This window comes from Musca autumnalis, unplaced genomic scaffold (genome assembly GCF_047663935.1).
Source record: "Musca autumnalis isolate F117 unplaced genomic scaffold, ASM4766393v1 scaffold_1, whole genome shotgun sequence".
Taxonomy (NCBI): Eukaryota; Metazoa; Arthropoda; class Insecta; order Diptera; family Muscidae; genus Musca; species Musca autumnalis.
This window is the reverse complement of record NW_027411644.1, coordinates 89,457,233-89,470,728: the sequence shown is the minus strand read 5'-3', so window position 1 is coordinate 89,470,728 and position 13,496 is coordinate 89,457,233. Positions and strand designations below refer to the sequence as shown.

The 13,496-nt window shown below is 32.9% G+C and overlaps 1 protein-coding gene and 1 long non-coding RNA gene across 5 annotated transcripts in view; both read right to left on the bottom strand.

The window, feature by feature from the left end:
* rdx (BTB/POZ and MATH domain-containing protein rdx) overlaps nucleotides 1-13,496 on the bottom strand; it is a 373,257-nt gene that overhangs the window by 8,788 nt on the left and 350,973 nt on the right. The gene's annotated exons all lie outside the window — the stretch shown is intronic.
* On the bottom strand, nucleotides 4,638-9,231 carry LOC141390670 (uncharacterized). The gene is made up of 3 exons (XR_012409439.1): nucleotides 7,233-9,231; nucleotides 6,410-7,116; nucleotides 4,638-5,892 (listed from the first exon to the last, which is right to left on the bottom strand). It is a non-coding gene; the product is annotated as an uncharacterized lncRNA (long non-coding RNA).

Below are 13,496 nucleotides of genomic sequence, written 5' to 3'. Positions count from 1 at the left end.
CAAAAGAAAGTCATCTCCGTAGAGGCCAATAAACAACAAACAAACGAAAGAGAAAGAATATTAATAACAACAACAACAACTGCATAGTGACTTGAATCATATTAAAGTGTGACAAAGTTGGAAGTTAAATAAAAGAAAAATAAAATATTATGGCACGCACAGTTTTTTTGTTTGTTCTTTTCTCACTTATTCTACCCCCACCAAAGAGAGTTGCTGGTATGATATTGTTTTGTTCTATTGTTATAGTATCGTTGGCGGCAAATTTACCACAAGAAAGTGTTTTGTTTTTGTATGGTACACGTTTCTAATCTTTGTATGAGGGAGTTTAAAGAAAACATGGATATAAAGATTTATTTGTAAATTACAGTAGCAGCTGCTACCAGCAACTGTGTTGGATATCAATGACCAAGTTTTGTTTGGTATTCAAAATTTTAATAAGAATGTTTGTATTACTGACTGAAATCTTCTTTAATGTTGAGGAACCCAGGATAGAGAATTTCTCATTTTGTGTAGGTACTTTAAAACGAATTTATAAAGTTAATATATATAATAATTTTTGTGAAACGATTTCGTCATGTATTTGCTATATTTCATACTCTAAATACTCTTAAGCGTCATTTCTGGTAGAAAAGTAAAGACAAATTGGAACTTGGCAGCACTTTGCATTTTATTCATCTACCAGAAATGACACAAAACTTTACTCAAACGTTGGATGTGTTTACAGCTTTATATACAAATAACGTGAAAACAATGATTCGACGAAAGCCATTTTAACTTCATGTAAATAAATCATAACAGTGATGCAGCAAAATCAATAACAAAAGAAAATCACTTCTTATTTCAATCTAAAATAAAAATTCAATTTATGTTTATTCCTATACTCTTTGTTTGTTTCTTTATTACTCATGACTGTACGTCAAATTAACCATTTTGCCTTGGTTTCTCTATAACGTAGTAATTCTTCGGTCCCCAAGTGCTACGTTATATGGAAGTCCAACTGTATATCACTCAACGAATATGCAATTGCGTCCAACAGTGGTGCCAAGTTAGGTACTAGTCAGGTAAAACGTAAAGTTCTATAAACTTCACTTACTTCAAAGATATCCTCATAAAAGGGTTTAGGCCGCCATCAGACCATCTGCTTTTTCACATGTATGACATCAGCTGTTCTGTAGTATTAGTATACCCAAAGTGACAACATACATACATGTGAAAAAGCAGACGGTCTGATGGCGGCCTTAACCCGGTAAAAGAAAGTTCTAATGTAAACTGGTCTAATGTAAACAATGGTGCCAAGTTAGGTACTAGTTAGTTAAAACGTAAAGTTTAGCCTATGTTCTATAAACTTCATCTACTTCAAAGAAATCCTCATAAAAGGGTTTAGCCCGGTAAAAGGTCTAATGTAAACATATAAGACTGCATTATGATCTTACCTGACGGCCAATCTGTCAAAAAGTACAACTGTCAGACAATTAAATTTTCCCTCCAATGTTATTGACATATGGTAAGAGGAAAATTATTTTCCATACAATTTTCCTTTAATAACATGTATTTCACCTCGAAAGCACGGGCTAACAGATTAATTTCATTTATGTACTTTCACAAAACTCAGAAAACAACAAAAAATTAAGCATAGAGCTACAATTATTACGCAAAAGCGAAACGTTTTTTCACCTTTTTTGGTTTTGAATTGAAAGCAAAAGTGAAAACAATCGAAAAAAACTACAGATATTTTCATCTGAAAGTATCAACACCAAACACCTTACCCTCTGCTCTGTGGTGTGGTGCATGACAACATTATCCACAATGGTAAAGACGATCACTCTCATCATTAACTTCTGCGTCTTTCATTGTCATGAATGGAATTTACACTGATAATCAACATATAAACATACTAAAACAAAAGACAGCTGAAATGGAAAGCATAAATGCACGGCTTAATTCACGACAATATCATTTTTAAAGTTCGTGTTGAAGTTAATATATTGTCTTTACTAGTAATCAAACATGAATATATCAAAAAATAATATAAAAAAAAATAAAATTAATGTTAAGCACCAAATCAACAAACACTCACACACTGAATGTGCCCCCACCATATGCCATGCCATAATGTAAAAAAACTACTGTCACCACACAACAACTACGAAAATCCAGTCTTGTGGCTTCGCTTTGTTACATAATAACAAAATTAATTCGAAAGTTTTGAATGTGGTTGGGGGAAATTTTCGAAATGAAAAGAAATCAAACAAAATACATATGTATGTATGTAAGGCATCATTTCATTTAACTTTCATTATAAAAAAAGTAAAAAAAAAAAACATTTTTTCAAGTTTGAATTAATGAGAAGAAAATCGCATAATAGTTGCATTTAAATGAAATCACAAAAAGAGTTTTCCCTGCAAACGAGTAATACACTGTTTACATGCTCACTTTAAAAAACCCCCAGTAAACACTTAACATGTGATCCTCCTCTTTCCCGGCTGTATAAATGTTTGCAATCGTCGCCACCACATGCAATGCAATTTTCTGCAACAGTTCATCATTCAAACTATGCAGAAAATAGGAAAAGAAAAGCAGAAAAAAACGGATGCAAAGTCGTTGAAAATTGAAATGAAAGCCTCCTCTCCTTAAAGGCTTTATTGTGTGTTTGTGTATTTGTAAAATGGAAAATGAAAAGTCATTTACTACTATCTCATCACAACAAAATTTTCTTTTCACCAAAATGCAGCAACAACAACAGCAAAATCATAATAAAATTTCACCCAAATAAATTTTCAAAGGAGTTGAATTGAAGAAACATAAAGCGCCCAATGAGTTTTGGCGACATCATCCAAGAGAAATTGCAGACTTACCAACCAACTGGTGGCTTGATGTATTTATTGTAAATGTGCACACATTGGCTTATTCAGTAGCGTATAAATGAAATCATTTTTCTTACGCTTAGCATGTCTTGCAGTTTTTTTTTTTTCAGTTTTATTTTTTGTAGCTAAACAATTTTCCCTGCTTGCTTGGCTGACTTTGATGATGATGACGGTGTTGGAGATGATAATAATGATAATTTGACATGTGAAAAATTTTAGTTTGTTATGCTTGAAGTTAACTTCCGGTATGAGATATGCTTGTTTTCGAACTTTCAAAGTGAAAAGATAGAGAAATTCCACCCACAATAAAAAGCAGAAAAAAATTTAAGGCCATAATATTGGATAGTTAATGCGATTAAGGGAAATTTTGGAATTATTTGCCAGAAATTGGGAATAAATATAGCCAATGGAATTTAAAATATGAGTACTTTAATCCTAATTTTGTTATTACTCCGAATAAAAACTTGGGTTTTTTGAAAGACTTGCAGATCCAAAGCCTTTATTGAAAAAAATAAAACATACTTTTTAATAGAAAAAATATTTCAGCAGTTGATAGTCCTTCAACAAAATCTTTAAAACCCTACATTACGGGCTCTTTAATCTCAAAAAGTTCTCAGCAATATACTTTTTGAGATTGGAAGAGTCCAGAATGTAGGCTTTTTAACTGCTAAAACATATTATTCAACATTAAGATTTTGTTGTAAAGAAGAATACTTTTTCTTTGTGAGAGGATTTATTTTTATTTTTCCTCCATTGAAATTAGTTATTTATATATTTTTATAACATTTCATTTAAATATTAGATTTCTACACTATTTTTTTATAAAACGTTTAATTATTTGCAAGAATTGCATCCAACTTCATGCCTTTTTGCAGGGGGTTGGGTGATGCATGCATAAAATGCCTTCACAGTGTGAACCACCCTCATAACAGAAAATCCTGTTAAGAAATTATAAAGTGTTGTGGCCACACTTCAACTCCAATTACTTTTAATCATAAAACTGGGTGACCAGGCAAACAAAGAGTTCTCTCTCTCACCACAAATGTGAAATTCATAGTTTTTAGCCTTTCTTTGCAATATTAAATACATTTCACGTTAATATCGATCTGTGTTAATCTTTAAAGTGTCGTTTGGTCTATAACACCAAAAAAAGCTTAACTTAACGACGACACCAATCGATGGCTGGCGGCAGCGTAACACAATATAAATGAATAAGAGGTTACATTAAAATAAGAAGAAAAAAAAAAACAAACACCAGGAGGAGAAAAGCCTTTCTTTCACCAAAGTCTGTCCGCCGCATGGCGATCATCTAGCCCCACTATCAAAGTGTTTGTCTTTCTTTTTTTGTTTGTTTTGTATTTATTGTGGTTCACAAACATGAATGGAAAGAAGTACATTTAAACGAAATGATCAACATGATGTTGTTGTTGCAGTTTCATTTTATTTAATTTCTTTTCCATATATACTATTTCGTTGTTGTTGTTGCTGCTGCAGAGTGATGGTCGATTGTCTTTCTTTTTTATGTAGCCAATTGAGGGAATGAGGTTTTGACGTTTGTTTTTGTTTAGAAAGTAGCGAGAAAGCCCCAAAGAAAACAATAATAATTTACTCTCTACTATGAAGAAATGACTAACAACAACAAACAAGCTTACAGCAAGCAAACACTAATATAAAAAACACCATGTGAAATTTGTTTGGGTGAGAGAATCCCCACCACACATGACTGAAAAGTGCAACCAAACAAAAATAAAAGTTTCTTGTTTTGCTTTTAAATTTGGGGAGGGATGGAGGTGGAGAGAAGCCCCACAAAATCTCTGTTATGTTAAATAACATTTGAAATACTTTGAAATAGAGATAGGTTGAGCGAATGAGAGAATTGCATTTGTGTAGCTCTCTTGAAAGTGTAAAAAATGCATTGCTATGTTTGGTTTGCTTTGATAAAAGAAAACGTGATTTCACAAAACTTGTTTAGAAACCATAACGATAGAGACACCGCACACAACAAGAAACCAACAACATATACACACAAAGCTTTAACTGGCAATAAGATTAATGTTCGAAAATAGATTGTTTGCAGAATGAGGAAATCATTTCATGAATGGATCGTAAAAATAGATCATGGCATGAAAAGCAGTAGAATTTCAAAGATCGGTATGAAATCAATGGAAATGTAAAAAAATGTTATGGTTAAGGGTTTTTGATAAACCGCCAATTATAATAAGTTTCGATTTAAGAATACGTCAAATAAATCCTCATCATAAATCCAGCGCATGGCATTTGACATATACGCAATGTAATTACACTTGATTTGGTCAATATAAACGCCTATTAGACTATGGCTTATCATAACTAATGTATTTTCATTTATTTTGATTAAAATAAGTGCTAATATAAACGTAACCTAACCGTTTATTTGAAATTTCTGAATTAATAGGTAAAACGCCTGGTAGACTATACACTTATAACATGTTTAAGAGCATTATCGCGATTTATTTGGCATATATTGTATGAAAATGGCAGCTTAAATCGACTGGATTTGCTAAATCCACCATAGTGTAAACGTACTATAAGTATGACATTTGTAATTGAATATGTAAAGCAAGTTGGTTTCACACTTTAGAATTCTTGTTAAGGGGTTTGGTAACATGTCAAATTGGAGCGATTTTTTACCTCTTACGGGCCAAATACATTCGGTCCGTTGTGAGCCGCGTCAGGCTGTAGAAACAAAAACTACATGAAAAATGTGTAAGTGATGTCAAGTTTGTTATTGATGTTTTCATGTGGTTGTTGTAACGCGGCACGTAACTGACCGTTTGTGCTGAGGTCTTTAAGATCAGAGATGGAAAATTCTGTATTTTTGTATTGAAGTGGTCTGTCCACACATCAAATTAGATAATTCCCTCTTTCCCTATAATTATTGTTCACCTTTGATCACAATCATATTCTGTTCATTTGGCTTTAGATCAGTAGAAATACAAATACAAATTTTGTTTTTTTGTAATATTGATTTATTTTCCCGATATTTCGACTATCATCGATGGTCATCATTATGGAGTTGTGGGATTGTTTTTATTATTCTCTCAACATAACACATCCTTTTTTGTTGACAAGAGTGTTCCATTTCCGCAACAAAAAAAAAAACGTTTTAACTGGAAAAATCACTGGTTGTAAATATAAAATAAGCGCCGGTCAGGGAAGAAAAATTCAGTAAGGTTTGGTAACATGTCATATGAGCTCATCTCGGACTGGGTCCGAATTGTGGTGTTTTCATACAGACAGAAAATATACATACCATGTTATTGAAAGAACATAACCTTATTATCGTAGATGAAATGCCTTATGGAAACTGTCATGTTTCTGCCGAAAATAACTATTAATCGAAATGAAGAGAGACAGATTTTCACAAAGTCTTTTGGTAGAAGAATGTGAAAATTTTGACACCGGCGAGCTGCTTAAATATTTTTTCTTTGACTATACGAACTAATTTCCCAATCAAAATCAATGAACTATGAATTTAAAATATTTTTCTTCAAAAGAAAACAAACTTGTTTAATATTCTGCATAAAAATTGTATTCAATATGTGGAAAATTACAATTAGGATGATTTTTCAGCACAACACCATTGATTTCATGTGTGGCCAGGTAACTTAGTTAGTTATTTCCTATTCTAGTTATAGGAAACGTAACGTATGGTGGTAGGGTTCCGTCCCTCACCTAATTAAATCTGTGAATTTCGTACTTCCCGGGTCACACTAGAGTAATTTCACTGAAATTTTGACACGAAATTATGCCTCTCTAGATCGAGTTTCACAGTAGAGTAAAATCATGAAATTACTGTAGAGAGAAATTCAATCTAAGAACACCTAATTTCATGAAATTTTTTAATGAAATTCGCTCTGGTGTTGACCGGGACTACTACAGAATCTATTTGACGTGGTCTAGGTGACGTAATTAATACGTTGTTATTCTAATTATAGTAAACGTAACGTATGGTATTGATGATTGTATTTCACACTCTCTCGCGCAAATGAATTGATATGTAGCCAGAACACTTAATGACAAGTATTCTTTTTTAATTATAGGAAACTTAACGTGAAGTGGAAATAAGAACTTGTCCAATATGTGGCAAATTACAATTAGGATGATTTTTCAGAACAAACCAATTGATTTGATGTGTTGCCAGGTGACATCGTTTCTTATTCTAATTATAGGAAACGTAACGTATGGTAATGTAGTTTGTATTTTACTTTCTCTGATAAATTCTGTACTACCGAATTGATTTGACGTGTGGCCAGGTGACTTTAGCAATATTTTGTTTTATACTAATTATAGGAAACGTAACGTGTTGATGTGAGGCTTGTATTTTACCCTCTCACTCGCAATTGAATTGATATGTAGCCAGAACATTTAGTCCCGGTCCACACTAGAGTGATTTCATTGAAAAAATTTCATGAAATTATGCGTCTCTAGATAGAATTACATAATAAAGTAATATGAAATTGCTGCAGTGGGGAACTTGATCTAAGAACACCTAATTTCATGACAATTTATCATTGAAATCACAATAGTTTGGACCGGGACTAATACCCCGGTTACACTTAACCGGATTAACCCAGTGGGTTTGGATTTCAAATGTCAATTCCATAGCGCAAACGTCAAATAAATCCTCTCGTAGTGATTAACCCAGCAAAAAACTCTAGTGTAACCGTAGTATTAATGACAAGTATTCTCTTTTAATTATAGGACACGTAACGTAAAGTAGGAAATATGAAATGTGGCCAAAATTGTATTTTACATAAAAAAAAAATTATAATGTTCCTTATGTGAACCAAAAAATATACGAAGTAATGCAAAACGAAATTCTCCACAAAAATTGTATGTAAAACATAATCGATTTTTAAGTGAAATGTTATGAAACACCCACACCACTTACAAATCATTACTAATGCCCAATGTGATTATGGGCACGAGTACGAGTTCACACGCTAAGCAATCACTGAGCCATTTATGCACCACACAACACATTAAAATTGATCGCTTTCTTTCTTTCACAACATAAGCTTGCTCGCTTGCTTGAGCCCAGAGAAAGGTGGTAATTTATCATATTTAACCTTTTTGTTTTCTACACACTATTGCGCTTAGGAGTTGGGGGGTTTCATCTATGAAATTCAAATATTTACGTAATCTTACATAGTTTTTAATTATTTCAAATAAGTTGTGAACAAAAAAAGAGTATTTTCTCTTCCGTTGTTGTGGTGGCGGGGGTTCGTTAAAATAAAAACTTAACTTTCATTAGGTGAAACCAACCAACCACCACACCAGTTCAAAAATTATTTTTACCTTTCGATTGCAACAAACCTTTTTTGTTGTTGCTTAAGGTTCAGCAAAAGACTCTTTGCCATCCATCTACCAACCAACAACCATTAAATTGGTGGTGTTGGTGATGTTAGGTTTTCACGCAAGATTATGTAAATTTTCAAAGTACTTTTTAACAGGTTTAAAGTGTTGAGTTATGGTGGACAAACTTTGTTGAGTGGAGTAGCAGTGCTTGTGGATTAGCTATAATTGTTGTTGCTGCTTTAGCGATTTGTTATGTTATTGTTTTAAAATTTTGCGGTTGACCGCTTTAAAGGGAAATTGAGGACAAAGTTTGTGTGTTAGTTACATGACATGTCATTTCCGTAATCATCATCAACAACATCACCACGCAAAGCTGCATTACATAATACACGACGTTTTCAACTTTCAAAATACCTTTCTCTTTTCCAAAACAACCAACAACCAAACTAACGAAACAAAAAGAAAACTTATCATGTTGCAATTGTTGTTGCCAACAAACAAAACACTTTAATTGGAAACATTAATGAAAATTATTTGAAAAGGAAAAGTGAAAATTTTCAACATTTTCCCCGAGCGTTGTTTTTTTTTTTGTTCAATGGAATTGAAAGTTTGATTAACTCTATTTTTTAGCGTGAGTAAAATTGTTGGGCGATTAAAAAAATAGTCATGGCAGTGTAATGACAATGCTGCCAAATTTTAAATTAAGAAAATGTGAATTAATTTCTTTTGTGAAATTTAAAGTTGTTGTAGGCTTTAATAACATTTAATTTTCCCCGAGCCATGAAAAGAAAGGCCAAAAATCACCTTTAACCCTACATGGCGGTGTTGGTTGTGTGAACATCATTATATTGAAAGTTTAGGTGAAAACTTCATGACAAATTTCTTGTTACGGAGATATGAACAAAAACATCACCAACAACACCCACTACCTTTAGTTTCATCAACATCATCATCTGCAGCAGCAGAAGCACCATTATCATTTAAACCAGAGGTGTTGTTATGTCGCCTTTGCAAAAAAAAAAAAAAACTTAATGCTCAGCGCCCAGCCATTGAAATCCAATCCCCCTTTCCATTCATTTAGCCCCACATTCAGCCATCCATCCATCATCCACATTATTGTAAAACAGTGAAAATGGGGAATTATTTAAAACACTACACAGCTACTTAAATGTATAAACAAACTTTCTTTATTTTTTGTTCAAAAGAAGAAGAAAAAAATTCAATGAAAAATATGGTGTTTTATTTTACTTTCCCAAAATAATAAAAGTGATCGTATTTGTGGGGACAATTTTTAAGAGGATTTCAAATGCATCACCGAAAACGAAATGAGAGCATTTTATTATTATTTCATTTTTAAGATAATTTTGTCCTTTCGTGTTAACTTGATGTGTGACCAGTTGACCTGTAAGATTTGAGAACGCATATCATTGCATGTGAACTGTACTTAAGAAAATCTGGCTTAGTACCGAAAAAAATGCTGTCAAAGTTACACAACACCAGTTATTTTGAATAATTTGATGGGTGGCCAGTCGCCATGCGATTACTTGAGAGATGTACAATACATAAACTGTGTTCCAGAACTAAAGAGTTTTTAAAATTTTTACCATTTTTACACATTTTACCTCAAAAACCGTTCTAGTACACAAAAAAGTAAAATGTTCACTTCTCTTTAAACATAAATGGCGCTGAATGACACTCTCTTTAAAAACTTTTTACACGATAAATTTGAGCGTGTAAAACGCAGTAAAATGGTTGCCAGCGTCTGATTGGCTGATACGACGACTTTGACATTTGTTCCCGCTTTTTTGACGTTATTTCCATTCCTGCGTTCCCGAACCTTTTTTAAAAAAAACTTTTGGGTGAGAACAATTTTTCTGCCTTCCTCCCTTTTACAAGTTTTACTATTAAAAAGTACGGGAACAAAGCTTTAATGTACAAAATTATAATCATCTCGTGTGAATTTGATGTGTGACAAGTCCACTTTTAAAGTTAAGGTCAAATAACGTTTGCGTGAACTGTTTATTATAAAAGGAAAGAAACAGTGCTGCCAATTTTTCCTAACTTAAATTTATCAGTTTCATTTAATTTGACGTGTGGCACGACATTATTACATATTTTGTAAACACGTGGTAAGCGCAGAGTACTCATTCACAAATAATGCTGCCAAATTGAACTATTTGCTGAGAGAGATGTATGGGAATAATTATTAGCAACAGTTATCATTAATGATCATGGCGTGTAAACGCATGTTTATTTGACATTTAAGCAATGGAATTGACAGTTGAAATCGAGTGGATTTCGTAAATGTAAACCAAGCATTAGCTTAATGTAACTTGATGTGTGGACAGACCATATTAAAATACACAAACAAGTGAATCACCCTAAATCACAAACAATGCTGCCAAATTGATTTTTTACAAAGCGATGTTAGCTTTGTTCCTTTACGTTAAAGTTTCGTAAATTTTTACCAGTTCTATCATTTTTAACTCGGAAAGCGTCCTTTAACCTCAAAAAGTAGTAAAACTTGAAGCAAAATTTAAGAGAGCATGCCAAAATAGCTTTCTCTTTTACTACTTTCTACTCGACAAATTTCGTGGTGTAAAAAGTGGAAAATCTACCAAACTGCTGATTTGACATTTATTTGACAATTAAGGCAAAAGAAAAAAGCAAAAAAAAAAAAAATATATAAATAATAAAAAATTTAAACCAGTAAAATAAAAAGTGAACTTTATTCTGCTTGTTATTTTTTTATGCAGCCAGAAATTTTTTTTTCATTGCTGGCAGATCTACTACCTTCCTTTACTTTTACGCAAAACTTGTTACATGAGAGCAATTTTGACAGTATCCTCTTTTGCTACTTTTTCTATTAAAAAAAGTAAAGGAACAAAGCTATTTACAGCAAAGCGGTGCAAGAAGTAGTGTCATGTTACGAATGTGAAGCATTTATTGACGTACGCAAATATTGAAGTTATGTTTGTTTAGAAATTAACAGGAATATTCTTATCCACAAACAATGCTGGCAAATTTAATTATTCGCTGAGAGAGTTTTGTGGAAGGAAGTCTTTCATATTATTTTCATTAAAAATGTCGTGTTGATCTGAACTATGGCGGAAGTTAGTAAATTCAACGTAATTTGATGTGTGGCCAGACCCCACTAGAATTTGCAAACAGCTGAATCGTCGTCCTAAACCACAAACAATGCTGCCAAATTAACATTATTTGCAATGAGCAATAAATGCGCAAAAAGTAATGCCAAGTTTGTTAGAAATGTGAGATTCATTTACGTACGGCAATATTGAAGATATAACAAGGGCTGTTTGCAAGGCCTATAGAAGGTCGGCCATTCAGAGTACTGTTACCAACTTTTGACAACATATTATTGTGATTTGAGTTTCTTTGTATTTTAAATCACAATAATGTTTTTATAAACTATGGCTGTCTGTTTCGGAGGAAATCTGTTGATGTACAAAATCGATGATGAATGTGTTATTGAAGCTAATTGTATGTTTTCATTAGAACAAAATTTTTTATCTAGAATTATTGTTTGATCGCACTCGGCCTAGATACATTTATTTATGAATATTTTCCAATTTGAAATTTATTTCATGTTTTTTTTTTACTTCCGCTTATCATTGACCGCTATAAAATTTCAATGTCATATACGTAGGTCACTCTAGGTAGAATATATTTCCGGTTGTTTTATTAAAAAAAACAACTATACTGAAGGTTAAAATTGGATTTAGAATATTGGTTTTTAGACTTTAGAAAAAAAAACAGCAAATAAATTAAATATCTAATTGGAGACTAAATGAACTTGGATGAACTTTTATGGGAAACAAAAAAGTACAAATGGCTGTGGTTGGGCACAATCGAACAGAAAGAACTATGACCCTGCATACTCTTGCCTCTCCTTATGTTGAGGTCCAAAGTTATAGATTTGAAAATCTGTACCCCAAATAGGCTTCGTCGGCTTACGTATGCGCGCTGTGTAACCTTTAAAAAATATACCAAATGACAATATATCATTGTTGTTACGTATACATTAGTAGTGAATAATGAATAATAGTATCAAGTAAAAAGAAAGAGAGGTATGTTTAATGTCATCGTTGTTGTTGTTATTAAAATACAAAAAAAAATGTATTTCATTTATTGTAATAATATTTTCGGATGTTATTGGATTTTTGTAGGTCATGGTCTACTTTTATTTCAGTTCACAATTTCTGTCGTAATGTAACAACGTTTAACAATGCGGCAAGGCGCAGCATATTGGCAGTTACAGTTCTGCCTACAGAACTGAAACAATTAAAAAAACAAACTGAGAAACTAGCATGTGTGGGTAAACAATGTCGTTGACTGTCGTCGTCGTCGACGACGTCAAGGTACTCACTTATATGTAAGTAACCATTATGTGTGAAGCTTTCTCTGCATGTTTGGCTGCTTAGCGTCAACTGTGGCGTCGTATGGCGCTGACGTGATGCTAACGTCACGGTTGGCGTTTAAATTTAAACCATAATAGGTGCGTGTGGTTTGTTGCTACATGCGTGCGTGAGTGCTTAAGTGCGTGCCTTTATGCATGAAGAAGCTTCCCCCTTCCCTCTGTGAATTCTGTTAAGTTTTTCTTGTTGTTCATTGGGTTTGGTTTTTGTATTTGTTTTTTTGGGACGAACAAGATAAGTTTTGAAACCAACCAATATGTTGTTGGTATATGTGTGAAAAAATTGGTCCACAAAAAGTATGCGTATAGGCAAGCAAGAGAAAAAGTTTATGTTTGTAAATTTTGTGGTTTTCGGCCTCAATAACGCAACCAATAAACCTGATGTCCGTATAACAAATATACATACATAAATATATCCGTAGAGATACACATAAGTAGTCTAGAAGGCAGAAGCCTCAAAGCGCAACCAACCAACCAACCAACATAAAATGAAATGAATGTAGTCAAAATACTAGAGTTCCTTGATAAATGACCTCAATATTCATATATAAGTGAGTGTTGCGTGTATGTATATACAATAACGTACTGCTCGCTCTACCGCCTCAGACGTCATCAGTGCCAAACATGATAATCATTTATGATGATGATGCCGATTTTTATAAAAAACCTTAAACGCAAAAAATTTCCTTCCTTGAGTTTTGCCTAAACAAATTATCATTATCATCAATATCACACCACATCGCATGTGTGTGCGTGTGTTTGTGTTCTAACCTCATCACGAAATGATCATGGCGTTTAGTTTTTCCGTATATCTAAAGGTCTATCTATTTGTACATGATGACATGACGGAACGATTT